Source organism: Cupressus sempervirens, chromosome 11 (genome assembly GCF_028749045.1).
Source record: "Cupressus sempervirens isolate cs-2001-9-10 chromosome 11, ASM2874904v1, whole genome shotgun sequence".
Taxonomy (NCBI): Eukaryota; Viridiplantae; Streptophyta; class Pinopsida; order Cupressales; family Cupressaceae; genus Cupressus; species Cupressus sempervirens.
In genome coordinates, this window is record NC_143128.1 from 282,820,691 (window position 1) to 282,835,617 (window position 14,927).

At 34.0% G+C, this 14,927-nt stretch overlaps 1 protein-coding gene across 3 annotated transcripts in view; it reads left to right on the top strand.

The window, feature by feature from the left end:
- Positions 1-14,927, top strand: part of LOC149529210 (Tetratricopeptide repeat (TPR)-like superfamily protein) — a 185,194-nt gene that overhangs the window by 39,470 nt on the left and 130,797 nt on the right. The gene's annotated exons all lie outside the window — the stretch shown is intronic.

The window sequence follows — 14,927 nt, forward strand, 5'->3', positions numbered from 1 at the left end:
ATTCTGCTCAAGGGAAAGATTTGAGAAGTGATATGTTTTGAAGTAGAAGTTAGAACTTGTCATATGGCCTTAGCAGTGAGTCCTTTCAAATTTTCAATGATGAAGTCAAGATCCCAATCAACATTTGAGGCAAAATTTGAGGTCTGTAACAACTGAAGCAGAGGAGGGAGGTTTGCAAGAAAATCTAATGAAAAGTTTGGATGAACGAGGAAATATCAGACACGTTTGAGCTCAGATCTGAGTTGATCAAGGTGGGAGATAACATGCAAAATGGTTTGCAGGTTAATAAAAATGGAGCAAGCAGGTGAAAGTTGAGAATCTAACACTTCGGCAAATTCTGAAAATCATGAAGAAAATGCACTTGCTCTTCGCTTACACAATGCACCCAACTATAATGCCAATTCTTATCAGCCTTCAAGAGGTTGAGCCCAAGCATTAAACCAATTCCAAGGATTAAGTGCTTGCTCAACAAACAAGTCCAATTCCAAGATACAAGATTAAGCTCAAGCCCAATGTACAAGCAAATTCCACATTGAATGAGCACGTCAAAGTGCACAAGTGGAGGACAGAATCTGCTCAAAATACCTTGCATTGCGCCCAACTATCATGTGATTTTTGAAATTGACCATGCACTATGCCCTATCAGCATACATTTTCTGCCCAGTAAGTCAAAGTGCCCCACAAGAGGGCAAAATCCAAAAATGTTGAGTGTATGTGCCCATTGACATAGTGATTCTTGTCAAGCCATGAGGTAGTTTTCCCATGGCATAGACAAATCTCTGACATGTAATTGTGTCCAAGGGGGAGTCAATTTTTGATATGTACTTAGATTCGAGTCCAAATCGTAGGCAATTTCCAAAAATGTCAATGTTGCCCAACTGGATGTTAATGTCTGAAAAGCATTGGCTGCAATTGGAATTTGATGAAAGAACCATAGATTACAAACTCGGAGAATAGATTGCAAACTCTCCAATCTTCTCTGAGTCGCTGAATACTCTATTTCTTTTGCTAGGTAAGTCTTCAGAAGTTTTAACTCGTCCTTTGGTAGGCCAAAAAATTATGGGTAAAAATGTCTGCACAGGTAAAACAGTGGTTTAAATGTGTTTATTGCATGTTTCTTTTGCTATAAAATCATGTTTTTTCTCTTTTGAGATGTCAATTTTTCATTTGATACATTTTGTAATTGAATTTAGAAAATTATAATTTTTCTGTGAGAGATTTTAGACAGTACTTTCTAAGTTGTCAAGTATTTGTAAAGAATTTGTAGAGTTGAAAATTTTGGGCTTGTCAAGTACTCTCTTAGTCCAAGTTTTGCAAAGTATGCAATGAACTATTGAGAAATTAGAAAAGAGAATTAAAATTTCAAGGATGATAACAGTTGTAATACCATAAAGTTTAATAAAGGTGTGAATTTTCTGAGTGAGAAATTCAGAAATTGAAGGAAATTGAAATCTTGTTCTTAAAGGAATTATGTCATATGCTCTCCTATAATTTCACTTCATAGGCTTTAACATATTTTTTTCTTTTGTTTTTCAAGATAAAATGTGTTGATGCGAGTTTTTTTCCACTACAACATACAAAATCAAATACTGAATGTTTCAAGGTGAAACACTAAATCCTCAATCCTCTCTTGATATAAGGTCATCTCTCATGCTAGGCTTGCAAAGTAAGGCCATGAAATGATTTCAAGATTCCATTAACTATGGATGCTCGCTTAGTGGAAAAATGTGACTTGTTAGTAAACGCTTAGAGGACTTATGTTGTTCAATCAATGGATATCAACTCTTGCGCTTCTAAAGATTTGGCTTCACAATGTGCAATGAAAATATATTTTTGATTTTCTATTTTCTATTGCAATTCAAAGTTAACTTTTATTGCTACTTCTGCTTCTAAGTATGAATGCAAGGAATTATGGATAGACTTGGACAAGGAATTATGGATAAACTTGGACTCTACTAGATGCAACTTAGTCAATAACTCCACTTTTTTAAAAATCAAAACAACAATAACTCTATGAATACTCATTATTCTTCAATTTTATCTAAACTAGTGAGTCAACCAGTGCATATACAAAACATCTAACTACCTTACTAAAAATAGTAAGTGTCCATTTTTATCAATCTCATACTAACTATAGGTAGTAAAACTTTGAACTTGATCAAACCAAAGGTACCAAGGGTCATCACTGCAATTGAGGCCGTTCCAGGTGTCCTATCCAATATAGCAACATGTGCATAATCAACTTACTATAAATAGTAAGTCCCTTGAATTGTGCAAAAATAGGAATGAATCAATCACTATACTTACCACAAGATAGGAAGCCTTTAACAAATATAGCAACTTCTCAACAATTTTTTACTATAAATAGTAAGTCTCTAATAATTGCTCCAGTCAGCGATACTAAATCTCAAATCACTATACTTACCACGAGATAGGAAGCCTTTAACAAATATAGCAACTTCTCAACAATTTTTTACTATAAATAGTAAGTCTCTAATAATTGCTCCAGTCAGCGATACTAAATCTCAACATTGCGACCAAGCTATTCAGATCCCTTGCTAAAGATAGAAACCCAAACTTTCTTGAAATAGACATTTACTATAAATTTGACCTTGCCAATCTGATTCAAATGACGAGCAATCTTGAACATCCTTGACCACTGGAGTGGGAGAATAGCCTTTGACTTGACCAATTGACACCCTCTGAACAACTCTATTATCCTATGAGGGTCAGGAAATAGGCTAATCCCCTAAAAGTTCATGCTTAAGAAATTGGGGACATGTCACAACCCATGGTGAAATTCGAAGGGGCTCAGGGATTAAAGGATTAGGTAGAAATCATGACATGAAGGGGAATTTATCTTTGACACAATTTCGAACCTGACCACAATCCTCCAATTCTCGCTCCTCTATAGCATGAGTCTCTAAGACATATTTAGCGCACTAGTAGATAGGGGTATAGATTTCCATGTAAAGAGGATTTTTATCCTTGGGGGTATTTAAAATCCTCCATCCCAGGAGGACAACTTGATTTTGCTTGACTTCTTTGAAACTTGATATCACTCCACTTTAATCATGCCATTTATCATTTATTCAAATATGGTTGACACCCCCACTTGCACATCTTTCTTAAACACAAGCCTAAGGATTCAACTGATTTTGAATTAAGCCTCGCTCCTTGACTTATATCGTTGGAGATAAAAGAGGAGGTCCCCATTTGCAATAGGGTGATGGTGTAAAAATACCACAACAAAATGGAGATTCAAGACTAACATGAAATTTGATAGTGAGTTGAAATAAAGGTGGATAAGCTTGAGGCAAGGAATTTAAGAGCAAAGAGATGAAAGTTAATATACATATCAGGCTGGGCATTTTTGGAGCACGAGTAATTTTCATGACAAGCACCTTAAGGTTACCATCTCAAGTTCGAATGTAAGAGGATTCAAGATAAGATCAAAGTGATAGTTGCAAGTTCAAGTTCAAGAGATCAAATTGAAATTCAAAGAGCAAGGTGCACAAGAAAAGTGAATAAGTCAAAGATAAAAAATTCATTATAAACTTAAATTTTCTTTAGAGATAGAAGTTCAATCAAAAGATCCCATGTTATGAAGCTCCCACAACGCTTCTACCAGTGCAAGACCACGGTTAGGACATCAAGATATCGAGTACAAACAAGCTTAAAGTCATGATGATGAGAAGGTGTTAAAGTGAAGAACTTCAAAGGGTGGAAGATTGCATGAAGATGAAGAAATTTTCAAAATATGAGCCATTACAATTAATTGAAAACTTGATAATGTTGAGTATTAATGAGATGTACATGATATACATGCTGATGCGATACACACTCATCTTCAACCAATCATAAGACTCTAATCAAATGTGTTCAAGAACATCCAATTAGATCACTCCATCTGTACATCTAGATTCTACCTAATTAATTTGTTTATTGCTTCTCAAAAGCAATGTTAATTTTTAATTGGCTCACAAGGTAGTGCTTTTATGTAATTAGTCATGCTTTAATGTTTGTAGTTAATAGTTACATTAGGGTTGTCTTGGTTTAATTTTGGCCATTGATTCCAAATCAATTAGAGCCATTCCTTATAAAGGGCATGACCTTATCATTTGTAGAGGGAGATTTGCCCTTAGACCAAACTATGGCAATTCGGAACCAAGTGAACTAGGGGGAAGAATTGTGAACCGTAATCAAAGCATCGACAAACTTGGTCTTCCGAACAATCAAGGTGAGTGAGAGTTAATTTTTGTTGGAAATTTACAATCGACCAATCCTTCTGAAGGAGATTGAAACCCTAAAAGGTAAATGACATTTAATAATTACTAATTAATTATTAAGTGGAAATGCAAGGTGCATAAAGTCAAATTTTAAGAAGGGAGTAAAGGTAATTTAATAAATGAAATTAAACTATCCTTTTACTCTAACACCCTCCTTAAGATGAACAACAATGTAGCTTCAAACAATGCAAGGAAACTATAATGCTGAAAGAAAACTTGGGTCCCCACAACAAGGCTTGATGAGGTACCCAATCACAATCAAATCTCTATGAAATAGAGAAATAGAGAAAACCCAGTGGGAAAACCCCTACTCCAAAAAGAGATAGAAAAGGATGCACAAATGAAACATCTCAAGAGACTCTCTAAAGACCATAAGTACAATGAAAGCCCCCATGATAGAAGCTTGAGACTCCATAGCCCCCCAAAATGATAGACCTCTTGTGTCGATGAACATACCAATGTGGCTCCAATCTGAAGGAAACAAAGGCAGTGGACAAGGATGATAAAACCTATGTACGTAAGGTGCAGCTGGAAGTCCTAGCTGATGCTCAAAGGAGAAAGCATGAGAATCCTGAAATGGAATCTCCAATGGAGGTGGGATAACAATTGTGCTGAATCTGTCATTTGAGAGGAGATGTGTGTCCTCTGATATATCCTCAACAACTGTAGCAAGTGGCTGAATGACTGGAGCTGCAATAGTAGTCAATGTTGAAGAGTAATCCTGTGCGAGAGATGGAATCTGAATAGAAGGTGGAGGTATAGAACTCACAACACTGGTCTTAGGAACAATACATAAGTTAAAGCAACCTGACTTCACCTCAGTAGTCTCTTGTGAAGATGAGTGACTCTTTGATAGTGGAGATGGTGGACCAAAATGTCAGAAGGAATATAGGCAGGAAGCATGATCAACAATCCTATAGCAACAATATTGCCTGTCTCACTATCTTTGATGTGCATTGAATCTTGTGCAAACTCAACTATCTTCCCTGTCCCACTGTGTGTAATTTGATAGATAGAGAGAAGGTTAGAGGACAAAGATGGAGCACAAAGTACATCATGAAATGTACCTTCATCAATGTCGATAGAACCTTTCCCACATGCAGTCATAACAGTGTTGTTCCCCATCAAAATGCATAGAGTAGGAGACACCTCAAAAGAAGAGAACAAATCCTGAGAAGATGCCATATGGTGTGAAGCACTTGAATCTAGTAACCATCTAGAAGAGGGTGGAGTGATAGTTGCACATAGTACATGACCCTTTCCTATATCTTTACCATCTGACTGAAATGATGATGATGAAGATCTGTGAGAAGTAGAAGGAATACCAGTGTTGCTCTTTTGAAGGAGAGATGTCAAATCTGAAACCTGTTTGGCATAGCCATCTAACTTCTTCTCATAGCAATGTGACTCATCATGATTAGGCTTATTACAATAAGCACACTTCGGTCTTTCTAATTTTAGTTTACCCCCCTTAGGAGGGGGTGGCCCAGATGAACTATGAGGGCTAGAATCAATTTGAAACTCTATAGAATGAGATTTTTGTGTCTTCTCCTTCCTCCCAGAATATGGCCGAGCTACCATTGCATAAGTCTGTGAGTCTATTAGAGAATTCAATTGAGAGAGCTCAGCTTGCTCTCGAGTCAAACGATCACAAAAAACCTCAAAGGATGGCATGGTAAATCTATTACCCAAAGCATCTTTGGTGGAATAGAAGGTAGAAGCAAAAATCTGAAAGTTTCCACGAAGCTTAGAAAGAATCAGAGAGATGCACTCAGTATCAGTCTTGGTTTTTCTTCAACTCTGCAATAAAAATCTCTGTTGTTTGAACTTCATCAAGAAGTCCTTAATGGAAGGAAAAAAATCCGATACAAGAGAGGTAAGCTCTATAGGCAGCCGCAAGCAAGGCTCTGATATCATGTAGGATTTGATGATGAACAAAAATCCACAGACCTTGGATACCCTGCATGCAAATAACCCGATACATGGGAGAAAGAAAAGCAAAGAGAGAAGGGTTTACTCAACAAACAAGAAAATTGTATTTGCTTGTGCAAAATAGAATGAATGAATTTATAGCCGATCAATCCTTATGAAGGAGATCAAAACTCTAAAAGATAAATGATATTTAATAATTACTAATTAATTATTAAATGGAAATGCAAGGTGCATAAAGTGAAATCTTAAGAAGGGAGTAAAGGTAATTTAATAAATGAAATGAAATTAACCTTTTACTCTAACACATACAACCATTGGTAGTAAAAGGGAATACAACGCAAAGGAGATGCAAATCCCCTCTACAAATGTTGTGATAGAAGACCACCCCATTTATGCTACTTCAAGTAGCGATGATATTGAAATCGATGCACCCATTACACACAAAAGAAAGAGACCATTGCAAACTGTATTTTAAAATGAGAGTTGGGAGATTGCCATCATTGATGTGGTAAGATGCATATGTTCAAAAGGATTTCTTTTTATTGTTTTTCGCACTCCATATTGGAGGATGTTGAAAAGTGCCAATAAAGCTCCAAGCAGGTATAAGGGCCTTGGTTATGAGAATAAGAACCACCTTATGTGATAGAGATGTCAAGGGAATTAATGATGCATTGAAGTTCGTAAGGGATTCATAGGTTGAGGTATGGGAATCGATTGTTTTAGATGGGTGGAAAGATGCAAGAAATTGTCCCTTGATCAATGTCATGGTGTTGTCCCTAAAGGGGCTATGTTTTGAAATTTGTGGATTATTTGGGGCAAGTAAAAGACAGGCCATTTATTGTTTAATATTCTTATCTCTACTATTGAACAAGTGGGAGCAAGAAACATATGTTGGGAGCAAGAAACATTGTCCAAGTCATAATGGACAACGCAAAGAATTGTAGAACTGCTAGTTTTTTGGTGGAAGAGTGATATTAACGTATCTTTTGGACTCCTTGTGTGGTCTATTTACTCAATCTTATGCTACAAAAGACTAGGAACAAAATTGGATGTTTCAAAGAGGTGTATGAAGAGGTTGAAGATATCCAGCTGTTCGTCACAAACAACCACATGACGCAAGGAATTTTCAGATTATTCTCACATTATTAAAGGTAAGTGAACTTGAACTTGAAGTAGTAATTAATTAAAAAAAATAAAATTAGTGTTTTACAATTTCTGATATTGATAATTTGATTGTGTAACATGCATTTTTAAAATACATTTCTAATCATTGTATTTTTATTTGCTCTAATTTACATTATAGGTTGTTGAGACCCATTATGCATCAAACTCAATTGTCATGAGATGACTTGTGCAAGTGAAAGCGACTCTTTGCAATATGGTAATCGACAATAATTGGTCTATATAGAGGCAAAGAAACACTTAGAGGGCAACCACAATAGAGCAAAGGATTTTGGATGACTCACGGTCGGATCGTGTGGAGTATCTCATTAAGTTCACCGAGCCCATTATGAGAAATGCTTCAGTGCCCACAATAGAGCAAAGGATTTTGGATGACTCACTGTGGGAACGTGTGGAGCATCTCATTAAGTTCACCGAGCCCATTATGAACACGCTTCAGTATATGAACATGGATTGGCCTTGCCTTATAGAGATCTATGATGGTCTAGACTCAATGGTTGAGAAGATCAAGCAAATTGTAAATGAGGTTGCAAGATCTTGAGGAAACCTTTACACAATTGCAAGTAATTGTTGTAGAATGATGGGACAAAATTATCTCTCTTCTACATCTTGCTTATGCATTGACACCCAAATATTATAACACTCAATATATTGATCTACTAGGAAGGCTGCCACCATATAGAGATTTAGAAATGTTTGATGGGTACATGACAACAATTAAAATACTCTTTCCTAATGATGATATGCTAGATTTGATTAGTAATGAGCTCATAGAATTTGTGAATGCAAGAGGTCTAAGTAAGGAGGTTATTCTGTTATGGTAAATCAATGTTGTATTAAACAGAGGAGATGAAAGCTTCTTATTTAGATTTACAAAGACAATGTTTCTAAAAGAAACAACTCTAAATTAAAGACATAAAAATTAACTACCTAATAAACTAAAGACTAACTAAGATGACCATTCAAGAATCATTACAATATTATGATTGCCTCCTTTAATGGTCATTATGTAATTGTTGTCTTTTGGTTACAATTTTTTCAGAACATTTTGTTGTTGCTAAGATCCTTTTTGGATCTGGAAAATGTTAATGACCAAGAAGCCATCCAACTTGGTGTTGGGTTATAAAGGTATTACTTTCTATAGCTAGAGACACTAAGATGAAACTGAAACCACAATTTTGAGGAATATTGCCAAACCCTTTTTGCAGATGTGCACTATGGCCCAAAAGGGACTAGAAGATAATTAACCAAGAACTTTGAAAGATGTGCAATACAATTGAAAACATATTGCAAAAAGCTACAAATTTTAAGGAGAAAAACCAGACATGATTTTTGGTGTGAAAAATCAAGCAATGCGATACAACAAAATTTGAGATATGGATCAGAGAATCCAAAAGTTTATTTTCGAGGGAAAAATGACAAATCCTATATATAAATTTCAAGGATTTTTTAAAAAAACCCAATAGATAATTTTTGAGGAAATAAAATATTAGAACTCAATTAGATATTTTACGAGGGAATTTTTTTAAAAACCCAAGATAATTTTGGAGGAAAAAAACCCATGAGAGAAATCTTCATGTGACAAAACATGAGATTTCGTGTGGTAAAACAACACATACAAGCAATGCACAACTCAGAAAAGTTTAACATGCTAAAATTTCTAGCTAATGTAATGAATTAAAAACAACACTCCCTTTCAGAGACACAAGAAGGACAATTATAACAACCATAGTATCATCTACATAATTACTGTTTCATTTCAATTTATCCATAATCAAGTTAAGGAATCACAGATTTAATTGCTTCTTAATCCAATGAAAGAGAAACTAATGTTAAGTATAATAATTGTCTACAATACATAATATAAATTGCTGAAAGAAATAGAAAAGTAAAATACTCGAATTGCAGTTGTCTTGCATGTGGATCTTATCCTTGAGTTGTGCAAGCCTTGGCTTCCAGAGGAGAGGAGAAGCATTGCCAAGGGCTTAATCTCCCAACCACAAACCCTTAAGTATCCCCACACAATCTCTATTGAGAAATGCCCTCCCTACCTTGGGATTAAGCTTAGGATGCCACTGTCCAACCACTAAGCATCTTGGTGTTAGAGTGTTGGCTAAACAATCAGCTAGGCTTAGGATACCTTCCATATACCTATCTGCTAACTACTAGCAACTATGACCTCTAGTGATTAGAACGACAACCATGCCACTAACCTACCTTGGCCAAGGATTTGTGTGGCACTATGTACCCGATCACCCACCACTCGACTTGACAACCAAGACTTATATAATGGCTACCATGAGCTGATATGGATTTTGAACATCTTTTATTACTTGCTTATCTTACTGATTGTTTTTTCCTTTATCATGCAAGAAGAAACCATAGTTCAATGATTGTCATTTCACACCCTTCATCTTGACCATGTCGGTCTTCCTTGATGAATCATTGGGTGGATGTAAAAGCATTTTATAATCCTAGCCATTGCATCTGCCCAACCTGGGCCATGGCATTACAAAAGATAAATAATTCTTGATTTCATAATGGTGTAGTCTCTTATTTTAGAGAATATATTGTAAAAAACTCTGTATAATGTCGCACTTCAAACATTACTTTAGTTAACTATGATTCTGAAAAGAAATTGTTCATATAGAAAATGGCACAGTCTTGCTCGATTTGGAGCTAGCTTACTGTTCTTATATAATGAAAGAAACATTTGATCATATTCGATCAAGGCTCTATCAACATTAATATTGCTTTCCAAATCCAGGTTACAACTATAGCCTCACTATAACAAATTAAAAGAATATAATTCAGTAGAGGTATTTTCATAACTTGACATTGAGTTGCCTCTTGAAATGCTCAATTGGTTCTTAAGCAATGCTGGTAACACAGGTGTAAGGTTGTTATGTGCAATGCAAAAAGGTTTGCGATTGATTTTTGACGCCCGGTGTAAGAAGCTTGGCACCAAGTAACAGAGATGAACAAATGACGCTTGATTAAGTTGAGAGAACTATCTACTGCAATGTGTACGATTCACAGAGAAAAGAATGTGAAGCAAAATGAAAAGAAAGTATTGCAGGCCGTAAGTGATGGTATTCACTCTGGCGAAGATAAGAATGTTGTTCAATATGAGCTATCGCGCCATAAATCTATCTCTTGGCTGCATGCGTAGTTACGAATAAGAAATGTGAAGGCGGTGAGGAGTAGGAATACCAAAAGCCATCAATACAAGTATGTGGTAATATGATTAAATTGACCATCGATCATCATAAGGCTCGATGAAAATAGTACAAAATTATGGCTGCCCAAGATAAAATAATGAAGCTATGGCCAAGGAGTAAAAATAACTCAATTAATGTCTCAATATAATATTATCATCCTATATCCACCTATACTTGTGTATTTATGTAAACACGTATATAGATATGTGTGATAATCCAACAATGCATCAAAGTATACACCATACATTAAGTGGGTGTATATGTGTGCCTCATTCGGATTTTATGCATAGATACATATATGTGTATATGCATATGCAAGCACATGTAGGTATTATGGTATTATTATATTAGGACATAACAACAACACATGATGCTCTAAGATCATCCAATTTTATAAGGTAACACATTTTAATTTAATTCTTAGTGATCTTCTCTTTATATATGCATATTTATTGACTGGGTAGTTCATGGTAATCCATAGTGTACATTTGCTTGCCTAGCCATTTACCCCTTAGCTTTGGTGGTTAGAATTCATGCTTGTAGACCCATAGGCAAATTGGTGTCCCTTGCCCGAGTCCTCTCTAGCAATGCTTCCCCCCTTTGACGTACTCTTGCAAAAGCGAATTTTCCACTATAAGAACATATTCCTCAAAATAAATCAAAATTACTATAACAAGTTACCTTTTTATTATAAAACATCATAACATCTAACTACCATTTCACTTTCTATGAACTTAAAACGAGTAATCAATTCTTCCATGATTTCAAAATAACAATAATCATAATAACATCATAACAAGTAATTAACACGTCATCTTCACATGAAATTATAACGAATAACCATATTACCATTTCACATGATCATATCAATTAACTAATTTTACTAGTCAACTAACTTCACACGAAATCCCAATGACTCTATGAACATTTTTAAATTAGGCAAAATTTGGGATGTAACAAAAAGCACATGCAAATGTTTTTGTCTTTTATCTTTTCGCTTTGTTAGACCGGTTTTGATGCTTTTGCGCTCTTTCTTGCTCTTGTGCCTCCTCTTTCTTCCTCTTCTCTTCTCTTTCTCTTTTTTGTTCATTTTTTCTTTCTCTATCTTAGGTGTGTTGTGGTTGTTTAGTTTTTGTTGTGTGTGGTCTTTATCTTTTTGCGTATATATATGTATATATATATATATGTAATTATATAAATAATATAATATATGTAATTACATTCATTTTATATTATATATATTATTATGTATTTTAATATATTGTATATATTATCACATATATTTACCCTTATATATGTATAAATACATATATACACACACATACTTACATATAATATTTAGATTATATGTAATTATGCATATATATTGGTATGTATATATGCATAATTACTATATATATATATATATATATATATATATATATATATATATATATATAACTTTTGTTAGAGTATATATGTGGATAAGCTATAGATTCTTACTTTCGTTTTTTTGGGTGTCTATTTAGTTTTTTGTATTTCCTTCTATTTGTTTAGCTTTTATTATTTCATTTCTCTCAAGTTTTTTGTTTAGTTAGCCTTTTGTTTATATTGGTGCTGTCTTTGTCATTGCTTATTATATATATTTTATATTGTTGCCTAAAAGTATATATAGTTCTCATACTTAAGAATTATATATATCTTTAGTTGTTTATGTCAATAGTACATTTATATATTTATATTTAAGTAGTATATACACTTCTTATATTTAGTACACATGCGCACATATAAAAATTGGTGTTATTTTTATATAATATTTTTTAATTAGTTCAGTAGTTATAGATATTATTATTTATATTATTTATATATATGTGTTCTACTTGTTAGAATACATGCTGCCCTTTTTATATATCAATAGTATATTTATATAATTATGAGTTTTCTTTGTACTCTTATTTATCCGTTTTATTTCTTTACTATTTCTCTTCTTTTTATTCAAATTTTTAGGTCTAATTTTTGTTTTAAATGGGCTGGTTTTGTTTCTTTATTTATTCATTTAGTTGCTTGATGTTGTTTGTTTATTTTCTTTCTTTCTTGATTTTTATCCCTTTCCTTCTTTTTCTTCACTTCGAGGTGTGTCTCTCTTTCTCCTTGGCCTTTTTATTGCCCTTTGGAGAGGCTAGTCTGCATATTTTTCTTTCTTTTCATATCCTCTTGTTTTTTTGTGATACAAAATGTTGATGATAAAAAAAAAATATACATGATCAAATCCAGAAACTAATTGCGCATTAAAGAAGCATTACCAAATTGAGTGGTTCATGATCAAAATGGTATGGCTACTAAGGAAGATTGTACTATTAACATTTGGACTGAAATTTATTTTCTAAAGATGCCTCAACTTCCCTTGAACATCTGACGAAGGGCCAAACCACCCTTACCAACTCACAACCAAGAATATAAAAATATGGAGACAAAGAGAAGATAAAATGCTTCGCAAAGCATGCTTTTATTATACTTGAAAATTCTTACAACATCAACAATATGACATCATAGATATGACTTCTTTCAAAAGAAGTTTACAAATGCTTCAACATAAGAGAACTCCCAAATAAGAGCTTCCACCAAGAGGACTTCCACAAAGAAGAGCTTCACCAAGAAGAATTTCCCAGTTAAGATCTTATACACTAAGATCTTTCACCTCCAAAGCTTGCTTACAAGAAGAGATCACACTTTGAGAGCTTCACTACAAGAGCTTACACTTGAAGAGCTTGATTACTAATGCTCATAAGCTTTTCTTATATAGGCACTTACCGCCCAAGATATTACAAACACAACCAATGTGGGATAAAAAGTAAATACAACTACCTTAAAACAAATATTAAATTCCCACCCCAGTATAACTAAGCATCACTATGTGGCCAATTAGAAAATTGCATTTCCTTTGTGGATCACAACAAATATTAAATGCATGATTTAAGGAACTTTCCACAAACTCCTAAGAGGCCACCTACACACCTCGATAAATGAAATGACAACCATTTTCTTATTTTTCTATTTACGCCACCTATGCACCTTGAAAATAGAAATTCCTCTTTTTCTACTTTTCTCTATTTTTTAAAAAATAATTTTGATGACACCCCTGTTTTCGTGATGCAAGATGCTCCTGCATCAACATCAAAAAATGCTACTAACCCTCACCATATTATGCATGGCCTGCTATAAGAATGCAGAAATCTGGAAATGGTATCACTTGCTTATGATATGTCTCCCTTTACAAAAATAGTGGACATGATTTGCAAGCAAATAGATATTGCTCTCTTTTTGTAACTGCTTGAACAATTACTCACAATTCCTTATCATATGCATGCTACTTATAAATCTCTACATGGAAGAACCCTGATTAATGATTTATTAACGTACCTACTTGTAATAGGATAGCCTCTAGACCATAATTGCCTATCACAATCTCAGCCAGAAATTAGATAGTATCAGAATGTTAAAAACAATTCTTATTCTATGATTCAATTTAACCAATTCATCTTGCTGGTTATATTTCATGTAAAGAGCTTACTAGTCTCTCTAATGGAATGCAGACTTTCTATAATTCCAGACAACAATCTTTCTCAATTGTTTGACAGACACCACAAAGCTCCCGTTTTCAGCTCAGTTAGAGTCTTGGGCCCACTTCAATTTGCATTCCACTTTTTCAAATTCAATTCTCAATGTTCAATTTCCAACTAGTTGTCATATAATAATGATTATAGTGATTATTTTGCATTTTCATATTTCTATTTATTAAATCCTAGCTTACTCTCCTTGAATGCTTACAAATCTTGTCTCACATGCATTAGAATTTTGCTAGTAATTTTTCCAAAATCCAATATATCATCTAAGTAAACAATTGGCCACAAAATCACATTCATCAATCTTATGAAAGCATGAGCATTGTGTCACGTGAAGTATAAGTAACTGATATAAATTGCTTTATCTATTAGAAGATTTAGAATAATTGAGAGGGGGGTGAATCAATTATCCATGGTCCATATATACCAATTGAACAAACAAACACTTAAACAATTTTAGATTTTATCATTTCATTGCTTAGTCTCTACTATAGACTTTTAGTAACATTAACTACCTATCCACTGCTCTAAAATAACACATTTGTAGAATCTAATTGTTAATCAATAAAACATAATAATATCATCCACACAAGTTTGGCATTAGGAATTAACGTGGAAACCCAATTTGGGAAAAACTACCATCAACATGTCACATATTTTTGCTCTACTGTAGTGAGCCTTGTTAGGAGCCAACCCTATTA